The following is a 19,684-nucleotide window of genomic DNA, read 5'->3' as shown; positions in this document are numbered from 1 at the left end:
GAAATAGTAAACACAGGAAATACATTCAATTAACATTGAAGAAAATACAAATTGAAACAACAAAATACTATTTGTTTTTCATTTCACATGATCTAAAATGTAAAATATTGTTGGACAAGCATGCAAAGTGACCACACCTGTGACGTTAGTGAGCAAATTTAACAAAGTTTTAGGGCACAAATTGACCATTTTTATTGACTTTTCCATGATCTTTGCCATCAACAAACATACTTCAAGCTATTTAATGTAAAGAAGTACATGTACACACATGCACTTTAGTGCAACATGATGTATAATGTCTAACCTAAAAAGCAGAAACAACATAAACGTCCACCCATAGGGGGATGGTTAATTAAATTGTGATGCAGTCATACAATGAAATGCAATAATATATAGAATACCAAATAAGAAATTGTAAGGTTCTATATGAGCTGGCGTGGAAAGAGCTGCAAGATACATAGTTAATATTTTTAAGTAGATTATGAAAAATCGGCAAAATATTTTCATTTTTTTTTTTAACATCTATAGAGAAAAACAGAAGAAAGGTAACGACATATGTCCAACTTTTCAGAATGATAACCAGGGGTATAGACATGGCAATACCTTATCTTTTCTTCTGCATTTAAATCTTTGAAGATAAGTGTATTTGTATTTATGTAATTTTAAATATGCTTCTTTTAAAGAGAAATTCATACCACATAGTGAGAAATAGCACATTTCTGCAAGTCTTTAATCATATGGATACAAATTCAAGTGTGAATCTAGAGGATACAAATTCTGAAGTTAATCTGATTATACATTCATACATTTTCAACCTCTGAATGACACAGAATATTAGTTGACATAGATATTAGACTACAACCTGTAAATTTTAATACACCCCCACAGTACACACACACACACACACACACACACAGAAGTATCAATAAAGTCCATATATTAGGTTCATTACTTGACTATAAGGTAGCAACATAAGAAAATTTTTTTACAAGTTGAGATATTTTAAACCCAACAAGTGTAAATCAGAACATACCATACACAAACATATCAACATAATTTTTCTTATGTCCTGTTTTATATTCTTTATTTTGATTTTGATTATTTACTCAGTGTCTCCTACATCTCCTGCCAGATAATAAGCAGGAATGAGTTGGTAATAAATAGTTGGGCAGAGTACTATCTGTTTGTTTCTACCTCGCTGTGCAGTGCAGGTGGGAGAGGGGAAGGTACCTACCATATCTGAGGAGCTGCTGAGTGAGGATTTGGCTGAGTACCTGGGAGCTTTAAATTGTTCCCAGATTCCCATCAACCCCAGAGCATGTTCATGCTACAACCAAGAAAGCTTGCTCCTCAGCCAGGAAACAAAAACCCCTAACCCTAATCTGTAGTAGGCCCCTGACAGAGGTTTCACTTTCTGTGGTTACCTGTGATCAATGATGGCCTGAAAATATTAAATGGAAAACTCTAGAAATAAGCCATTTATAAGTTTTAAATAGCTTTTTATAGTATATTGTTATGGCTGTTTTATTTAACTATTGTATTCTTGCAAATCTCTCATTCTGCCTAATTTATAGATTAAGCTTTAGCATTGACATGTATGTAGGGGAAAAACACAGTGTATACAGAGTTCAGTGCCATTTGAGGTTTCAGGCATCCACCAGGGGTCTTGGAAAATATCTCCCATGGATAAGGGGGAGCAAGGTATGCTGGAAAAATTCAATTTATCTGTTTTGGCAAAGGTCCTGAAGTGGGCTGACTTGGATTGAAATCCTGTTTCCAGCTTTACTGCTTGTATGAACTTAGATATGTGTGTCCTGAGCTCTGGAACATCTAAGTTTCTGTTTGTAAATAGGGGAACAAAAATAGTCTACACTGTTGGAAATTTTGAGATGTTTTAGAGAAGAAGCTTGCAAAAAGTGTTTGACACAATAAGGGGGAGCTATTTAATTCTTACATGAATAGTAATTGTATATTCAGTTTCATTATACGAGTGTTTCTATGACCATGCTATGGAATGTTAATTTATAAATATTTTCAAATAATTTATATGTTATTATAAATTTGATTCTAAAGTAACAACTGGCTTCTCATGATAATCTCAGGATTTGCTTCTTAGTCATTCTTATTTCTTTTTACTCTAGAGTGTGTGTGAGAGTAATAAAGATAATTCTTGTCATTACAGAATTTATATTGTATTCCATAACATCTTTTATATACAGATCATCACTTACTTTCTCCCTTTCACAAAAAGGTTTGAAGAAAGCATTGTTATTTCTCTTATCATCCAGAGAGGGGTGGTTTTTATTCTGGATCTGGTCTTTACACTTCTGAAGAAAGTACTGGCCTTGTCTGGCTCCCAGCAAGGTCACCACTGGCTATGAGGATTAGCAAAGGCTTATGGTTGTTTGTCTGGCAATATTAGGAGCCCAGAATCTGTTGTCTTATAATTGAAAATACTATTCTGTCTAAAAATAAAGCTGAGAAGAGCTCTCTTCATATAGAACAAAGTTTGGGAACAGCTAGCTGTTGGAGCAGTCTGCTAAATTGTAACACCATGTATTGTACTCCTCCTCCTTCACTAAGACGAAGCACATCAGTTAATGTGTTTTTACTTTTTTTATCAACTCTGTGAGTTTACAAAACTGGTCACAAGGATAAGGAGATCAAGTTTCAGAGACATGAAGATATTGGTCCAAGGCTCCCAGAAGATTTAGAACTAGAACTTTAGTGTCTGGGCTTCCAGAACTAAGTTTACCAAATGGACCCGAGAGAAATAGGCAGCCCAGGAGAAACAGACAGGGCTGGAAGACAGATATGTACCTCGCATCTCACCCAGTTTCTCTCTCAACAAAGTGGTCCTGTTTCCTCAAGCCATCTTCTCACACAGCAGCCATCCACACTGGCTTCAAGGTAGAAAGAGACAAAAAAATGTTCTTAAGTGTTATATTTTGTTGCTTCAATACCTTGTATCTAACAGTAGGGCCAAGATCATTTTCTAGATTTAAAATATCATTATATAGAATAATATATACTAAATATGATGTAAATTTCCATGCTAATGTTTTATTATACCTATAGTTGTATGTATGTGCATATATTTATGTTATATATATACATTATGAAGCAGTTAAAGATTTATTTTTGAAGATGCTCTTTGCAGTGATATATAGTGCTACAGAAAAATGGAGGGAAATTTTCCAACTATCCAACAAAAGGCAAATGTTTTAATACATTGAATATAAGATATGACATGTACGTTAAATATGGCACTTTCAGAATAATGAGATGCAAAGATGTTTACAATGCAAGACAAAGGTTTCAAAGTAGTGCATATAATACAATCTCAATTCTTGAGAAATTGTAAGGTGGTAGTTCCTTTTTTATATACAGGTACATGGATGAGAATCAGAAGAAAGATGGGCAAATATCAGCAGATATTACTTATCCCTGCAAATTTCAATTACCATTAATTTCACTTTCTATCTTGAAACTTTTATGTTTTTTATATTTTCTATAACAAACATGCATTTTTTTTAATAATCAGAAAAGGCAACACATTCTCTAAACACTAGTATAGAATGTACCACAAGCATAGGTTAAGATTCTAAAATAACTTAAATTTGTCTTCAAGAATCACTTCCAGGTGTAAAGAGGCCTGTCCTCTTACTTTGAAGGGAATTTCATCAGTCTCCTAAAAGATAACCTTCGTTCCAAACTCCATTTCCCTTTTATTACCAATTTTCACTCAGCTATTCAGTGATTACCTCCATTAACCCCACTAATGCGCTGTGTAGTGCTTTATCACTGCTGAAGGGGTCTTAATCTGACCATTGCAATACCCTGTAAGGTGTGTATAAGGATGCCTCCTTTATAGGGATGGGAAGTGGAGGGCAGAAGGGTTAATGAACTGACCAAGTCCACCCACAGAACATGATGGCACAGGACTTAAACTCAGATCTCCCAGCACTAGATCTTGTGATCTCTCAATGAACAAATAGATACAGGCATCAGAGTTCATTTTGCTCAAGGATTTTCCCCAGCAATAGCTTTCAAAGAAAGCGGGTCAGATGGCAGGTCCCCCACCCCACCTCACGCCCTAACCACAGGCCCTTCCTGCATCCTGTCCTGGGCGTACGCGCGCTGTCTACTTAATTCACTCATGGCTGAATGCCACAGAATACATAAACAAGTGGGGAAAGCCTCTGAGAGGAATCTTGTGCCCAAATGGAGCAATTTGTCTTCTGAAATTATTGTTTGAAATTGTTTATGTCAGTTGCCAAGTTTCTGTTCTGCACTTTGGGATCTGTTTGTGATGGAAGAAAAAATACCCTGCAGCTGAACAGCTATCCCAGTAGGACAATTCTGACAATGGGATCTGCTGCCTGTCTGTCCCACACCCCACCCCAACATAGAGAAGGATTTGATGAGGTTCACCGTAGCACCAATGGAGCACCCCAAGTGTTACCGAGTGTTGGCCTTTTACTGGGCACTGCTTTCAGCACATCACGTGTATTAGCTAATTAACCCTCACAATAATCCTATAAGGGGCTGTCACACTCAACCTCCCAGTTCACAGGGAGAGAAACTGGAGTTCCCAGCAGTTAGGAGTTAGCGGAAAATCCCTTAACTGGGAAACAGAAGAGCTGAGCTCTGAACTCCTATCACACATCCTTGGTTTCCCCATCCATGCTTTCAACTAGTACCATACCTTGCTTCCCAACTGCACCTACAGGGAGGGGCCCAGGCTGGTGAGAGCCCTCTGACCTTGCCTTCATCCTCCTGGAGAAAGTGCAAATTGTGAATTCTGCCCCTTCATGCCCTGGCAGCCTGTGGCAACTCTGCTGAGGTTCTCAGTCCTCCTTCCTCTAGTGACTTGAGACATTTTATCACAAAAGGCTCAAGTTCACAAACCTGGCAGCTTTGTGAGTGAGAGAAAATTCATGCCTTTTGAGGCATGAATTAGTCTTCTTCAAATGTTTTGACAACCTGAGAGCATGGTGCTTAGGGAAAGAATAGCGTCACGGTGTTTGTGTGAACAGACATCTTTTTAAAACAAGTTGAGCTTGTGTGTGAGGCTAGATCATTGAAGGGACTGCATGATATTTCTCTGTCCGATCTCTTTCAGTGTTCTTCTCATGTGGCCCCTCCAAGTGCCCAGTGCTAGATGCTGGCCCAAATTAATGCCTCCTAATCTCCTTAAAGGAAGGAAAGTAGGGACATCCCTAAGCGTGGCGACCAGTGTGTGCCTGGTCTCAGACTCCTCCTGCACACGTGCTTGTCTGTGAGGTCACTAGGCCTCCCTTTGTCTCTCAGAACCACTGAAAGCTACATCAATGAACTCCATAGCTTCTCTTTGAGTCCTACCAGCAATAGGTGGGTGGACAGTCAGGCCTATGTCATTCTTTCATCGTTGTTGTTGTCCTCATTGTCGTCAGTGGTAATGGTGGTGTCCGTCATAGTCACAGTGTTTTTTTTTAGAAGGTTTTTGGTGGTACTGGAGATTAAAGCCAGGGCCTTCACACTGAGCTACATCACCTACTCATTTTTAGTTTTTATTTTGAGACAGGTTCTCACTAAGTTGTTAAGTTGGCCAGCCTGAGCTCAAACTTGCAATGCTCCTGCCTCAGCCTCCCGGAGTGCGGGGATTACAGGCAGGCATATACCAACATGCCCAGCTGGCCCTTGTTATTCTTGGTCAGTGTGACAGCTTGGCCATATGACAGCACGAAAGGCAAAATATGACCAGGGAAAGTAATGATTAGTATCTGGAATCAAAGGCAAGGAGCAGAGTGTACTCAGGCATTAGCACTATACACAAAAATAATCCCTGGCTCTCAGCCTTGTGGGGAAACATGGCCAGACTCAGAGCAGGAACAACCCAGGTGTCCTGGGCTGTCATTCCATGTTCTCCCAGCTTAATACCAGCCACCTATCTTCTCCTTACCAGCTGAGGTTATGCCTCTGAACATGCAGACTCCACAGTGACACAGGTGGCTATTAGGTCAGTTAGTACCAGACAGAGGAGAGAACTTTTTGAATGGACCACCCACAGAGTGAGAAGGGAAGAGTTTGCGTCCCATCATATCTGCTTTCCTCTCTGGAAGGGACCTAAACTTCCAATAGTTACTTGTTATTTTCCTGGAAATCATCCATCCATCATCGGGAAACAACTTTCCCAAAATCTGTGTCTGACACTGGCTTTGAAGGCCATCCCGTCAAGGTCAGGAGTTGTACATGAAGGTGCATCCAGCTCAATCCAGAGTGAGATTAACAAAAGGGAAAAGGCCAAGGACTACATTACAGACAGGTCCTTTCCAAGGACACAGCCTTCAGCAGCCTAATGCTCTGTTGGGTCCGGACCTATGATCTTGCCCTGGGACTGCATGGGGAGGATGCAAGATACTTGTAAATTGCCATCCAAGCTGCTTTCTATGACTTGCTTGTTCCAGGTTCTTAAGTGTGCTGATGCTTTGTGTGACACATCAGGTGTGCACTTTTTGGTCCCCTTTACAAACTCTATGTTCACACCTGAAGAGTCTTTGATTACTAAAACAGGAATTAAAAGTAGAACTCAAGCTGGGGATTTAGCTCAGTGGTTCTGCCACCTGCCTCAAAAGCAGAAGGACCCAAGTTCGATCCCCGGTACCAAAAAAAAAAGTAGAACTCAAAGCAGTCCTTGTTTGCATAGGTAGCTTTCTGCCACCACCAATGCTTCTTTTCAACATTAAACCTAGGGATCCTTTTTTATAAACAATAGAGAGTTGAGTAATAAAAATGCAAAAGGAATACGTATTACAAAAACACTGGAGGTGTCTCAGTCTGGTGGGGTGGTTACCTATCTTCAATACAAGAACTGGGACTCAAGAGAGAGGTGACCAGTGGGGAAATCCAACCTGCACAAAACTCACTTGGATAGCAAAAGGGAAGGGGATTTCCTAGTGACCCCAGTGGTAACCATTTCTGAGGAGAATAGAAGGAAGATATTTGTTTCTTGTCTTTTCCTCCTCACTCTATGAGTAACCTACTGTCCTCATTCCCTCACCCCTACTCCCAAGTCTTTCAGAAGTGAGAAACACTCTCTCAAGATCGAACTGTTGTTAAGTGGAACTGGAAGGAAGCAAATTAAGTGTTTTATTCATTCATTTATTCAATTAAGTTCCATGGGAGAATAGACCAGAAAAGCCTTCCCTAGTTCCCTAATTACATAAAGATCCCCTTTCATGACATTCCCACCATTGTGACCATTTAATATCCCTGTTCCTCCCTAAATTGTAAATGTTGTGTCAACAGAGGTGATTGCCACTTTATTCACAGCTGGGTCTCTCATGTTTACAAATACATGGACATATAGTGTGTGATCAGTAACTACTAAAAGAATGAGATGAATGGGCAGATGAAGTTAGTGTGTTCACCTTATTGCCAAGTTCTCTGATGAAAGCATTACTCAAAGAATCCTGAGAGCTCCAATAATTGTGTTACCAATAATCATTGCAATAAGGCTTTATTTTAATTTTTGTTCAGAAATCTGATGAAAGAGGTTGTCATGTGTTTGTTCTTCTGTGTGTGTATCTGCCTGTTTCCGTCTCTTTCCATCTTTTGTTATCATCAAGACATAGTAACTCTTCTTTTCCTCTTCTTCCCCCAAATTTGCCCTTTCCTTCCCATTCCCAAGTGAATTTTCTTACTTTATCCATGGATTGTGATGACAATTTCCAAACCATCACTGTCTCTCCCCATCATGTTAGCATCAGATTAGTCGTTCTAAAATGTCCACATTACCGTATTACTCTACAGATCAAAAAATGACAATACAGGTTAAATTGCAAACACTGTAGTGCAGCATTTGAGGCCCTCCTTTCCCAATACCATCTCTTACCACACCACAACAGGAACTCTTTCCTTAAGTAAACTAACCTCTTGGAGGATACTATGTATTTTGTGGGGCTTCAATGCAAAATGGCAAAGCAGGGCCACTTGTTCAAAGATGATTTAAAAATTTAAGACGCTGACAGGACAAGGTTAAGCCAAACACTGGGCCCTAGAATTGAGGCCCAGGTGAAACGTAGGCCATATGTTCAAGAAACCAGCTCTGGCCAGGACATCCCATGTTTATTCTAAATTCAAGTTTTTATGCATGTTATTCCTTTGGTCAAAAATATCCTTCATAATTCTACCCATAAAATTCTTTCCTCAATGTTCTAAGCCCCAGTTCATTGGACCTTGGTAAACTTTTATGTATATGCATTCTTTAATCACCTATGGCCTAACACTTTATTTATCTAACTCAAGTATGTATGTCTTCTCTTTCGAACTGAAGTACTCATGCCTTGAATTACTTTGTATCATCCTCAGCATCTGGAGATGTCTCAGCAAATATCAAAAAAATCTTAAATTATTTTTAAGGAGCTGAACTAGTAAATAAATGTGAGAAGACATGATTAGCACCTTGGCCTGCTGATCCTAAACATTTCTGTGATGTCCATAAGAGTAAGTGCTATTCTAGTTCACAGTTCCCCCTAGATTGTCACTGTGGAGCCCTGCATTTCACCCTTGACCCCTCAGAGCTTTGGTGGGGTGCTATATTACAACCTCATAGCCCTCTCTTAAACATAATACCAAGAACTGTTACATGAAGTATTATAATCTCGTGGTTAAAAAAACTGGAGATGAAGAGAAACCTCAGAGCTCTGAATCTGGAAACTCATAAAGAAAGACCCTGGTCAAAAATGAAGCCAAGTGTCATGAAATGTTAGCCTTCAAGGGGCCTTGGAGATCATTGGCTCATCTCTCCCATTCTATAAAGGATGAAGATGAAGCAAAGTGTCTTGACCAAAGTCACATAGTTACATAGTGAGAGGAATAGGGTCTGGTCTCCTGAACTCTTGTGTGAATTTCAAGACACATCCTGCTATGCACTGGGGCAGACAGAACTTTGGAACACTTTCTGCTCATTGCTTATAAGTATTTTGGCTGTGTACAAAGCAGAAATTGAAATAAATAAATATATATAATTTACTTTAATTTTCTATAACATTTTAGAATTTGAGATTCCAACCAATCAATACTGAAATCTAGAATTGGAGTGTATCATATATGCAGGCCATGGGAAAAGTGTAGAGCCCAATGGATCTGATGCAATGATAGTTATACAGTTGCCAAGAGGTGCGGGTTGCTAGGCAGAATTGGATGATTCTATTAGTAGCCAAGAGTCCATTGTAAAAAGGTGCTGCACAGGAAGTGGAAGCTTGCCACTATCTGCTGATGTCAAGGATAATTGCCTCTGCTGCTGTCATTAAGCGAGTTGGACTCTATGTCTTTGAATGGAAGATGCTCAGTGCTCTGGGGTCCTTCACTGTCCTATAAGGAAAGCTCAAGGACCTAGGCAGTTTGGGCAACAGGGTTATATTGGTACAATGGCACTTAATCAACTCCTACTTTTTGCTCCTGGATAAAATCAGTCATCTGTTCCTAAGCAGTATCTTGTAGTTGTGTTGAGCTGCTTAGAACTAAATTGCAAAAATAGTGTAGTTAGATTGGAAAAGATTTAAGAGGCCATCCAACCCAACACAGATGTCAAGGTTCTGTGGAGCTGAGTTTGAAAATCTTTGGGTTGGCTCAGTGGTGCCGCTGCCTGCCTCACAAGCAAAGGTCCTGAGTTCAATCCCCGGTACAAAAAAAAAAACAAAAAAACAACAGGTAGAGAAGATTTAATGTGAATAAATTTGAGTATTTTCTGAGCTAAATCCCTGGTCCTCTACCTGTTGTATTTTAACACTTGCATGAATACATAGCACTATTGTCTTAATCAATTCTGTCGCTGGTATGACTATAAGCTACTTGGTACTTTTCAATCCCTTGAAATCTTGTAATTGCTTAGAAACAATCCTGAAGCCTTGATTTTGAAAATCTAAATTAGGGTTGTATAACTGTTGGGATTCAGACTATCCTAAATTAGACTGTTTCACCCTGTGTATATTTTAAGTCAGGTATAAACCAAGTCTGCTACCAAACAAACAAACAATGTCAGAATGTGAAGAAAGAGTAGAAGCAGATTTAAGGTCATATTATATGACAAATATGTCAGTTATCAAAGGGTATATTATATGATAAATATATTATTTAAACTCCAATTGATATAAAAATACAATGTTAGAACAATTAGTAAATAACTTGAAAAATAATTAGAGCCTTTTGTAACACTGTATACTAAAATTAATTCCATATACATTGAAATTCAAATGCAAAAACCAAAACCATAAAAACATAAGATAGTTAAGTGATATATAATCTGGAGGTAGAGAAGATCTCTATGACTCTACACCAAATATAGAAATCATATAAGAATTTTTTAAATGTGTATTGAAATGTTAAATGCCAAAAAATCATCACAAAGCTCAAAAGAAAATTGAAAACCAGAAAAAATTTACAATGAAGATGACCATTTTAACATGCTTCAAATATAAATACCTTGCCCAAATCTGTATGAAAAATATTTCCAGTAGAAATTTTCTCAAAGAATGTAATCAGAAAATTTGCCAGAAGAATATTAAAGATCAAAAAATCTATGAAAATAAGTTGACTCTTTTGAAAGTACTATCATGAGATACTATTTTTTTATTTTATGAAAAGATAGAACAAAATTTTGTAACAAAATAATGTGAGAGTACCAATAGTTAATACACTGTGTTCTATAATCTTATAAGTAGTTACTCAGAGTACAAGACATAGACCAAAAAAAGACTCACTCTTACAAAGAAGAAACAGATTAAAGCACAAAACTTTCTCTTCAATGAAATAAGAGAAACTTATATATGATATATATATATAATGAATTAATAAGCATATATATTAAAATATTTTTGAAACAATGAAATAGGTAACGGGGAATTATTTGAACTTCTCCCAATGAAATATTATCATTGCTTATCAAATTAACAAAACTTTTCTATTCTTTAACAGCATCATCCATGGATAATCAGGGCATAATGTAATTGAGACACTCATACTCCAAAATGGTATATCTTTACTTACTAGAGGAAAAAATTGAATCTAAAATAAGAAGGGATTAGTTAAATAGATGCTGGAACACAATGAATTGCTAAGTAAATATTAAAAATAAGATACATATTGCTGGGGATTTAGCTCAGTGGTTTCACTGCCTGCTGCACAGGCACAAGGACCCAAGTTCGATCCCCGGTACCAAAAAAAAAAAAAAAAAAAAACGTAAAAAATAAGATACATATATGCACACCATGCAAAAAGTAACAGTATATTGAAAGTGAAACAGCAAGGTACTAAATACATAGCGTTAAAATATGATTTCAGGCTGGGATGTAGCTCAGTAGTAGAGACTTTGCCTAGCATGAGCCAAGCCCTGAGTTTCAACTCCAACATCATCAAAACAAAAAGAAATATCATTTTCATACTGAACATATTTTCTTATTTCTATTCCAAGATCTACCTTTTACTCAAAATTTTTTAAATGTTACCCTACTCCCAGTAGTCTATAGTCTCCAGGAAGGGAACTACAGAGATCTGTGCTTTTTATCAGGACCCCAATCATTCTCATGTCAGGTAAATTGAGTAAATCCTGATGTGATCTAATCTAATCTCTGTCCTTCAGTGTATACTGAAACTGAGATCCAGCAAGGCAGGGACCTGTCTAAAGTGACAGCAAGAATGGATTCCAAGATTGCAAGATTACAGTTCAGCAATTCCTTTCAAGAGCACCAAGCTTATTCAGACAAATATTCTTAAAATCCCAATGACCTCGTATTACTTCTACCAGACAGGTAACAACTTCTCGGCTCCATTGTTTTGCATCCAATAACGATTTTTGTTGATAGCGAATGGAAAGTTTTCCTTTTCCACAGTTCCCTAGCAATGTGACATTTTCAAACAGTAGCACAAAACTCTTTAAATAGAAAAGATCCATTTCCACTCTATCATGACTCAGTAACAGCCACAGGATTCTTCTCAAACTTTCCTAAAAATGTCATCTTTGGGCTGGACTCAAGAGGAATATTTCAGCCAGGGAGGCACATTTTCTACTCTGTCAGGAATGAGCAAGCCTGGGTTTGGAACATAAAGTGTTTTGCAATCCTCAGAAAAGCAACACTTCTCACCAAAACCATGGCAACAACTCTGTGTGATGCTGTCAGAGCCTGGGACCAGTTAGGAGCCTCATTCTAAGTGGAGACTCTACTGGCACCATCACCCCAGTCTGAACAGCCACTCAGCCACTAGTTGGCTCATAAAAGAAGGTGGCACCTTACCTGACTGTTGCCATGGAGACCTGTGGGTTGATTCTGGGCTGGTGTCTGGTATGTTGAGTTACCTGGAAGACGTATACCATGAAACACACCACGGATTTTAGAGGTTCCTGATTCTTCATTTAAGGGTCCTCCTTCCACTGGAATAACATGGTAAGAAAATGAGTTCTCATCCAAATGGTTCCATTTGGAACTTACTCTTCTGTGTTGGAACTTTAGAATCCAAAGTCCTATATTAGAAATTTTCTTGCCTCCTTTCATCATAAGGAGCTGTGCAAAGGATGAATACATACGTCATGATTATTGGGAGATTACACTGAGATAATTTATATAAAAGCTTCTATCCATAAGACAGAATGGACACATTTCAATTCTCAGTAAAAATAGTCCCCTTCAACTTCTTTATCAGGCATTATCAGTACCAGAGACACAGGGAGAAAAAAAATAAAAGAAGGAACAGGAAGGCAGAAGAGTTCATCTATGACTAATTAATGGCCCAGCTTCTATTGGCCCATTGTCTGTTTTCCTCACATCACTCTGTGTACCAGGTTACTCCTGTGCCTTCTGCCTCTTTTTCCTACAAGTGGTAGAACCTCACCTTCGGAGGTGATAGCTCTAAACAAGGCCAGTGTTTAAGGCAACAGGACTTTTCAAATGGCACATATTAGTGTTCCCAGCATAACCTAAAGTTCCCTTTTTTTCTTTGGATTCTGTAACAAGATACAAGAAGGTTTGATAGCCTTGTAGAATTTGCAGAGGTTAACTCATTTGCTCCCTCCCAATAATCCTTTGAGACTGACAATCAGTACTTATTGTTAATATAAACATCATTGCTGTATGCAGATGAGAAGACTACAGCTCATAGACATAGTGACTTGCCTGAGGTTACACAGTTGACAGAGTCAACACTGAATCTCATTTTTCCATTCCCATTGCGTCTGCTCCTTGTGCTACTTCCCTTTGGCAACAAAAAAGATCTGTCCAGTAGCAATGGGTACATGGCAGAGCTGACTGCCTATCTGATAAAAGAAATGTCCATCAATTCTGATAAGTCTCTCCCTTTTGACCTGAATCCCTTGTGAGACCTGCACAGCTGCCCCTTGTCCTTCTCCCCAGTGGCTCTGCTCCCTCTCCTGGGAACAGGCAATTGACATCTCTCTGGTTACCATCTTAGCAGTGCACAGAAATATTCTAGTTTCATTACTGAGTCCCCAGTCTGAGGCCACAACTGGATGCAGGGAACCTAGTCCTGATCCTCCACTTCACTTGACCTACATGTTTCTATACATTTTTAAAAAGTTATTCAAAAGGGAAGTTTTTCTCTAACTGAATAGGGTTTACTTCAATTCTTTGATTATAGACTCTTAGAAGCACATAGTCCCCCTTTGGTGGGGAGGTATGCATTTGGGATGGTGGTAGAACTTGGTACTATACTCTCAAAGTGTGTTTTGCAGAAAAAACCCACAAGATAAAGTTGGCAATAAGTTTTAAAAAAAAATGTCACAGAAGATTCTCCCTACTAGACATAAAAATATGTCATTGCTCTGGGATAATTTAAATAGTGTAGCACCAAGACGAGAATAACCAGACAGATATGGACTTCAGAATAGAGAGCCCGAGACTTCTGAAGAAAGAAGCAACTTGAGTACACCCATATGACTGCTGGTGCTGACAATGGCCAAAAGAATGCAAAACTAGATGACAGCTTGCTTTGGTTGTAGGAGCTGAGATTGACACCCAAAGTCAGAACCAGAGAGAGCTATCTACTGTTAATAAAACCAGGATCACATGGGAAAAATTAAGAACTTGATTTCCTTTATCTCTCAAAGATAATATGGTCTCAAGGAAAGTGGAGAGAGCACTCCATGAATGCTTGTCACTTGTAGGTGGTTAAAGCTGGAAGTAGGGTGAAGGCATGGGCCAGAAAGTAACCCACTGCTCAGAGTATTTTTAGCTACAGTGGGTTAGTGGAGGTTTGCCAGGACCTCTGTGGACACAAATGGCTGCAGCAAGCTGAGAGTAGGGAGAGAACACAAAAAGCTGCTAGTAGCTGTGCCCAGAGGGGAAAGCAGCCTCACCAGGCATGAGCTTGGTGGTAGCAGAGCTTCTCTGCCTAAAGCAGCCAGGCTTTCCACACATAGTGGAAGGTGCCCATGGATAGGGATGCTGTACCCCAGCCTTGGAGCTGTACCAAACCTGGAGAAAAAGCCAACCAGGGACAAATGCCACTGCTAAGCTCATCCTGGCCCTGGACTTCTGGCCACACCCCTTCGATGGAGTTCTGAGCCAGCAGCCAGGCCACTTCAAAGAGAAGGATGATAGCAGCTTCCCTGTGATAACAGCAACAAGGCCAAGGGAAATGGGCAATCCTGCCACAGTTCATGGTGGAAAGGAAATCAGCACATCCTTTCAGGAGAGTTATTTGTCAAGGGTACCTAACCTTTTCTAATTTGGCATTCCACTTCTGGGCTCATACCAAATATCCTAAATATCAAAGATGTGACAAAAAAATTCACTACAAAGAATGTCTACTGCTATTTTTAATGGTAAAAACAGAAACCAACTAAAGATGCCAAGATGACCATTTGGTTCAATGACTTTGGGAATTACCAGAAAGCAAGCAAGAAATAAAAAGAAATGCTATCTAGCTGTTATAGTAGTATATTTTGAAGACCATTAAATGGCGTAGGAATATATCTGTGATGTGTCACTAATAAAAAACAGGTAATGAAAGACAACTTAGAATGCTTATAATGTTGATCCCATGTAAACTCATAGGAAAAAAGAACACAACTCTATGAATCAAAGATTAACAAGAGATCTCTTAGTCCAGAAATAATGTCTTAATCTGTTTGTGCTGCTATAATAAAATCCCATAAACTGGGTAGCTTCTAAGACAGAAAAAATACTTATTTTTCACAGTTTGGGAGGCTGAAGAATCCAAGATCAAGGTTCAGCAGACTCGGTGTCAAGAGAGGGTTCATAGAAAATGACTTCTCAATGTTTCCTCACAAGGAAAAAGAGGCAAGGCAGATCTCTTAGGCCTCTTTTATAAGGGCACCAATCTCCTGCATGAGAGTCCCACCCTTGTGATGTAAACACCTCCCAAAGGGCCCCACCTCCTAACACCATCACCTTACAGGTTAGAATTTCAACACAGGAAATGGTTTTATTTCCAGAAATTTTCTATTTTTGCAGTGTTTCTGCTTTCTCTTCCTATATCCCTTTGTGCTACATTCTAAGAAAATAGTTCATTTCGATTGTCTAGCTTACTGATTCATTTTTAGCAATATTTATTCTGACATTCACCACTATTTGAGTTTATTTTAAAGAACTAAATTTTACTGTGAGCTTTAGGGTTCCTTTATAGTTTTCTATTTTTAAAAACTTGTGGTTTATCAATATGCATAATGCATAATAAAATATGCATAATGCTAAATTTACCATCTTAGCCATTTTAAGTATACAGTTCAGTGGCATTAAGTGCATTCAGATTGTTTTGCAACCATCACCATCTTCCATCTCCAAGACTCTTTTAATCTTGCAAAACTGAAATTCTGTATCCATTAAATAATAAATTCCATGTCCCTTGCTCCCAGCCCCTGGCAACTAACATTCTAGTTTTTGTCTTTATGAATTTGACACTCTAGCTACCTCATATAAATGGAATCATACAGTGTTTGATCTTTTGTGTATGATTCGTTTTACTTAGCATAATATCTACAAGGTTTATCCATGTTGTATTACATGTCAGAATGTCCTTCCTTTTAAGGTTGAATAATGTTGAGTTCAATTCCTGATACCAAAAAGAAAAAGATTGAATAATGTTCCATTGCATTGATATATTACATCCATTCATTCATTCCATTGATTGATCATTCATCTATTGATAGACACTTGGCATTGACTCCATCTTTTAGCTATTGTAAAAGCTGCTGCTATGGGCTGGGGATTTAGCTCAGTGGTTCCCCACCTGCCTCGAAAGTGAGAGGTCCTGACTTTGATCCCCAGTACAAAAAAAAATGCTGTTATGACATGGATGTGAATGTATCTCTACTTTCAGCTCTTCTGAGTATATATCCAGAAGTGACACTGCTGGATCACTTGGTAATTCTATGTGTAATTTTTGAGGAATCATCACCATACTGTCATCTATATTAGGTGCACCATTTTACATTCCTACCAACAATGCACAAGAGTTCCCATTTTTCCACATGTTTGCCACCACTTCTTATTTTCTGTTTTACTGAGAGTAGTGCAGCCATCCTAATGGGTGAGAGGTGGCTAGTGTATTGTTTTTCTTTTGGTGAAAATTCTCTTGTCTATATCTGAGAAAAGACTCCTTTGTTCACACTGTTTCCCTGAGTACACAACCTTTCCTTTGGTAAGTTGGGAGTCTCTCTTTTCTGATGTTGACATTCCCCCAGATAAGTCCATCCTTACATTGTGTCTTCATGGGTATCTGCTGGATTGCCTAATTAGTCTGTGGAGAAAAGACATGCCACAGGGGCGTGTTCTGATGGCTTCAGGGCTTGTGTGGGAGGGACAAGAGGAACAAGTAGCTAGTTTCAGACAGTGAAGGATTCTTGATCCTCTGGACATTCCCAACATTCTACGGCCCACCCTGTGACTCCAAAGATGCCAGATACTCTGTCCCCAACCGGACACAGTCCCATTCCCCTATAACTAATGCTTTATCCAATGTGAAGAGAGTTCAGGAAATCACAGAGGTTGAGCTCCTACTTCAGTACCAACAACCCCATTAGATTGAGCCAGACCCTTTTTGCTCCTAAGTATGGACAATCCTTGCCATAGCTTTCAGTTATTGCATGCCTTGTGGTGTAGTTTTCCATTTCAACCCTCTATTCTTTTTGCATCTCTTAGATTATTTACAGTTTCAATCTACTAAGGAATCCCCTTCTTTTCCAATATTGGTATAGATTTTTTAAACTAACATTTCTGTTATTTACAGGAATCAGATGTGTGTTTAGTTTGCAATCCAGAGACAGAAAATATTCAGTACTTTTATTCTTTTTTTTGTAGTACAGAATTTAATTTTATCTTTATGAAGTATTCTGAAATTAAGGATGGTAATACACGCATCAGGCACATTCAACAGAAGACTTTTTACAATGGTTTACATTTCTTTTTTATTTAAGAAAGAAAATGACAGCAAGTGCTCAAATGAGATTTTAGCACCTACAAACAGATCATGGTGTATATTACAGTTTCTATAACAGAAGAGGTTGACATAATAAATTAGTGAGCAAAGAATAAATGGAAGTTGTATATGATTTAGCAAGTATTAGTAATGAATCAGAATTATAGCTTCAAACCATATACAGAATTCCACACGTTGGGTTATCATAACCAGAGGCAAAGATCTGAGCACAGATAATGGGTATTAATGGAGTTTTAAACTCTGGTGAAGAGAGTTTGTTTTGAAATACTGTTTGTATATATGAAGACCTAAGAAATAAGGAAAAGCCACTGTAGAATCCTGCACAAAGTAGTCTGGTGAAAATAGAATTTTAGGGAAATTTTCCTAGTAAAGCTGTGGGAGCTATTCTGCAAGGAGGCAGCATGCTAACACACATATGATTATTAACTTTCGTTGTACCCTGAGACTTCCTGCAATCTGGTAGTAGTCATAAGGCAGTCCAACACATGTATAAATACTGAATAGTTTCTCTAGTATGAGAAACTGAAAGTGTAAATAAGGGTTAAAACAATTAAAATGAATAATTGATCATTTGAAATAGGAAGAAAAGGTCCAAAGGGGTAAGGGAAGTGGGATGGGAAGGGGAAAGGAAAGAAGGGAAAGGCAAAATTATGAGAAAAGAAAAAAATGGAAACAAAGCCTATGTAAATAGGGATGGGTAGAGGAGGTGAAGGGCACACAGGTAATGGGGAAAAAATAAGAACCAAGATTCATCATGTACAGGTACAAGCACCCAATGATAAATGTAAAGGTATTGTTTACCTAAAATGTACCAATAAAAGAATTTAAGCAAAAAAATAAAAAAAATTTAAAAATAAGCCAGTCCTCAGAAATGTGCATGTATGCATGTGCAAGCAGCATTTTATAGTTCTAGAGAATTAACAGACTTCTTGAAGTCAAAGTTCTTGAGTTCTTCCAATGCTTTCTGTTCAAGGTATTTTTCAGGTTTTTCTCTTTTGTTTCCATTTCTATGGCCATTTTTCAGCTCATTCCAAGTCAAAATAGTTACTGTCCAGGGCCGGTGATTTAGCTCAGTGGTTCCACTGCCTGCCTCGAAAGTGCAAGGACCTGAGTTCTATCCCTAGTACCCCCCCCAAAAAAAAGAAGAAGAAGAAATAGCTTACTGTCCAGACAACTGAAAAATTTTCAAGTTATCTGATTCTGACAATAGGATAAAGTCTTCTATAAACATTTTTCTTTGCTGAATTAAGAGTCATTATATTGAATGACAAAATAAAGATTTACTGATGCATAATTGGAGCTATATAGAGAATTTGAAGGTTATTTAATAGAGAAATTAGAAAATAACTTATTCTGATCACAAGATTTTGATTGAATTCACCAGTAAAACAAGTAGGTCTAGGGTTTTTCATCAGTGTATGTATAGAGGGGGAAAGGACTCTGACAATCAATGCAATTTATTTACTAAATGTAATGCTATTCAGACTTTATGTTTCTTACATCAATTTTAGAAAGTCTTTTTCAAGAGATTTGTCTATTTATCTGAGTTGTTAAGAGTTATTGGTACAAATTTGTTAATATTTTCTTATTACCCCTTTAATGTCCAGAGTGGTGGAGTGATAATCCCTTTTTATTCCTAACATGGGTGAATTTTGCTCTTTTTCTCTTGACCAGTCTAGTTAGAGGTTTATCAGTTTCACTGGTCTTTGCAAGGAACTGCTTTTAGCTTTGTTAATTTTCTGTACTACATATCTGTTTTCTATTTTGAAGATTTCTGCTCTATGTTTTAAAATTTTGCTTACTTGAAGCATGCTTCTTTTTTGTTTTCTTAAACACAATCTTAGGTTATTGATTAAAATCCCCTCATAAGCATTTAAAACTCCAAGTTCCCCTCTAACCACAGCATCAGCTGCTTCTCATAAATGGTGATGTTTCTTATTCATTATTATTGTTCAAAATAATTTTAATTTCTCTTGTGATTTCTTCTTTGACCTATGAATAATTTAGAAATATATTGCCAAGGGCCAGGGATTTAGTTAGCTCAGGGCAGGGATTTAGTTAGCCCCATGCCTGCCTGGCAAGTTCAAGGTACTGAGTTTGATTCTCAGTACCAAAAGAAAATATATTGCCAAATATTTTCATTAAAATTTTATCACTTTTAATTGCTAATTTATTCCAATACAATCAGAGAACATATTCTACATGAATTCAGTCCTTTCAAATTTATTGA

This window comes from Heterocephalus glaber, unplaced genomic scaffold (genome assembly GCF_053883595.1).
Source record: "Heterocephalus glaber isolate CG9 unplaced genomic scaffold, H.glaber_assembly_v1.0 deba00000474, whole genome shotgun sequence".
NCBI classification, from domain to species: Eukaryota; Metazoa; Chordata; class Mammalia; order Rodentia; family Bathyergidae; genus Heterocephalus; species Heterocephalus glaber.
This window is presented reverse-complemented; position numbering follows the sequence as displayed.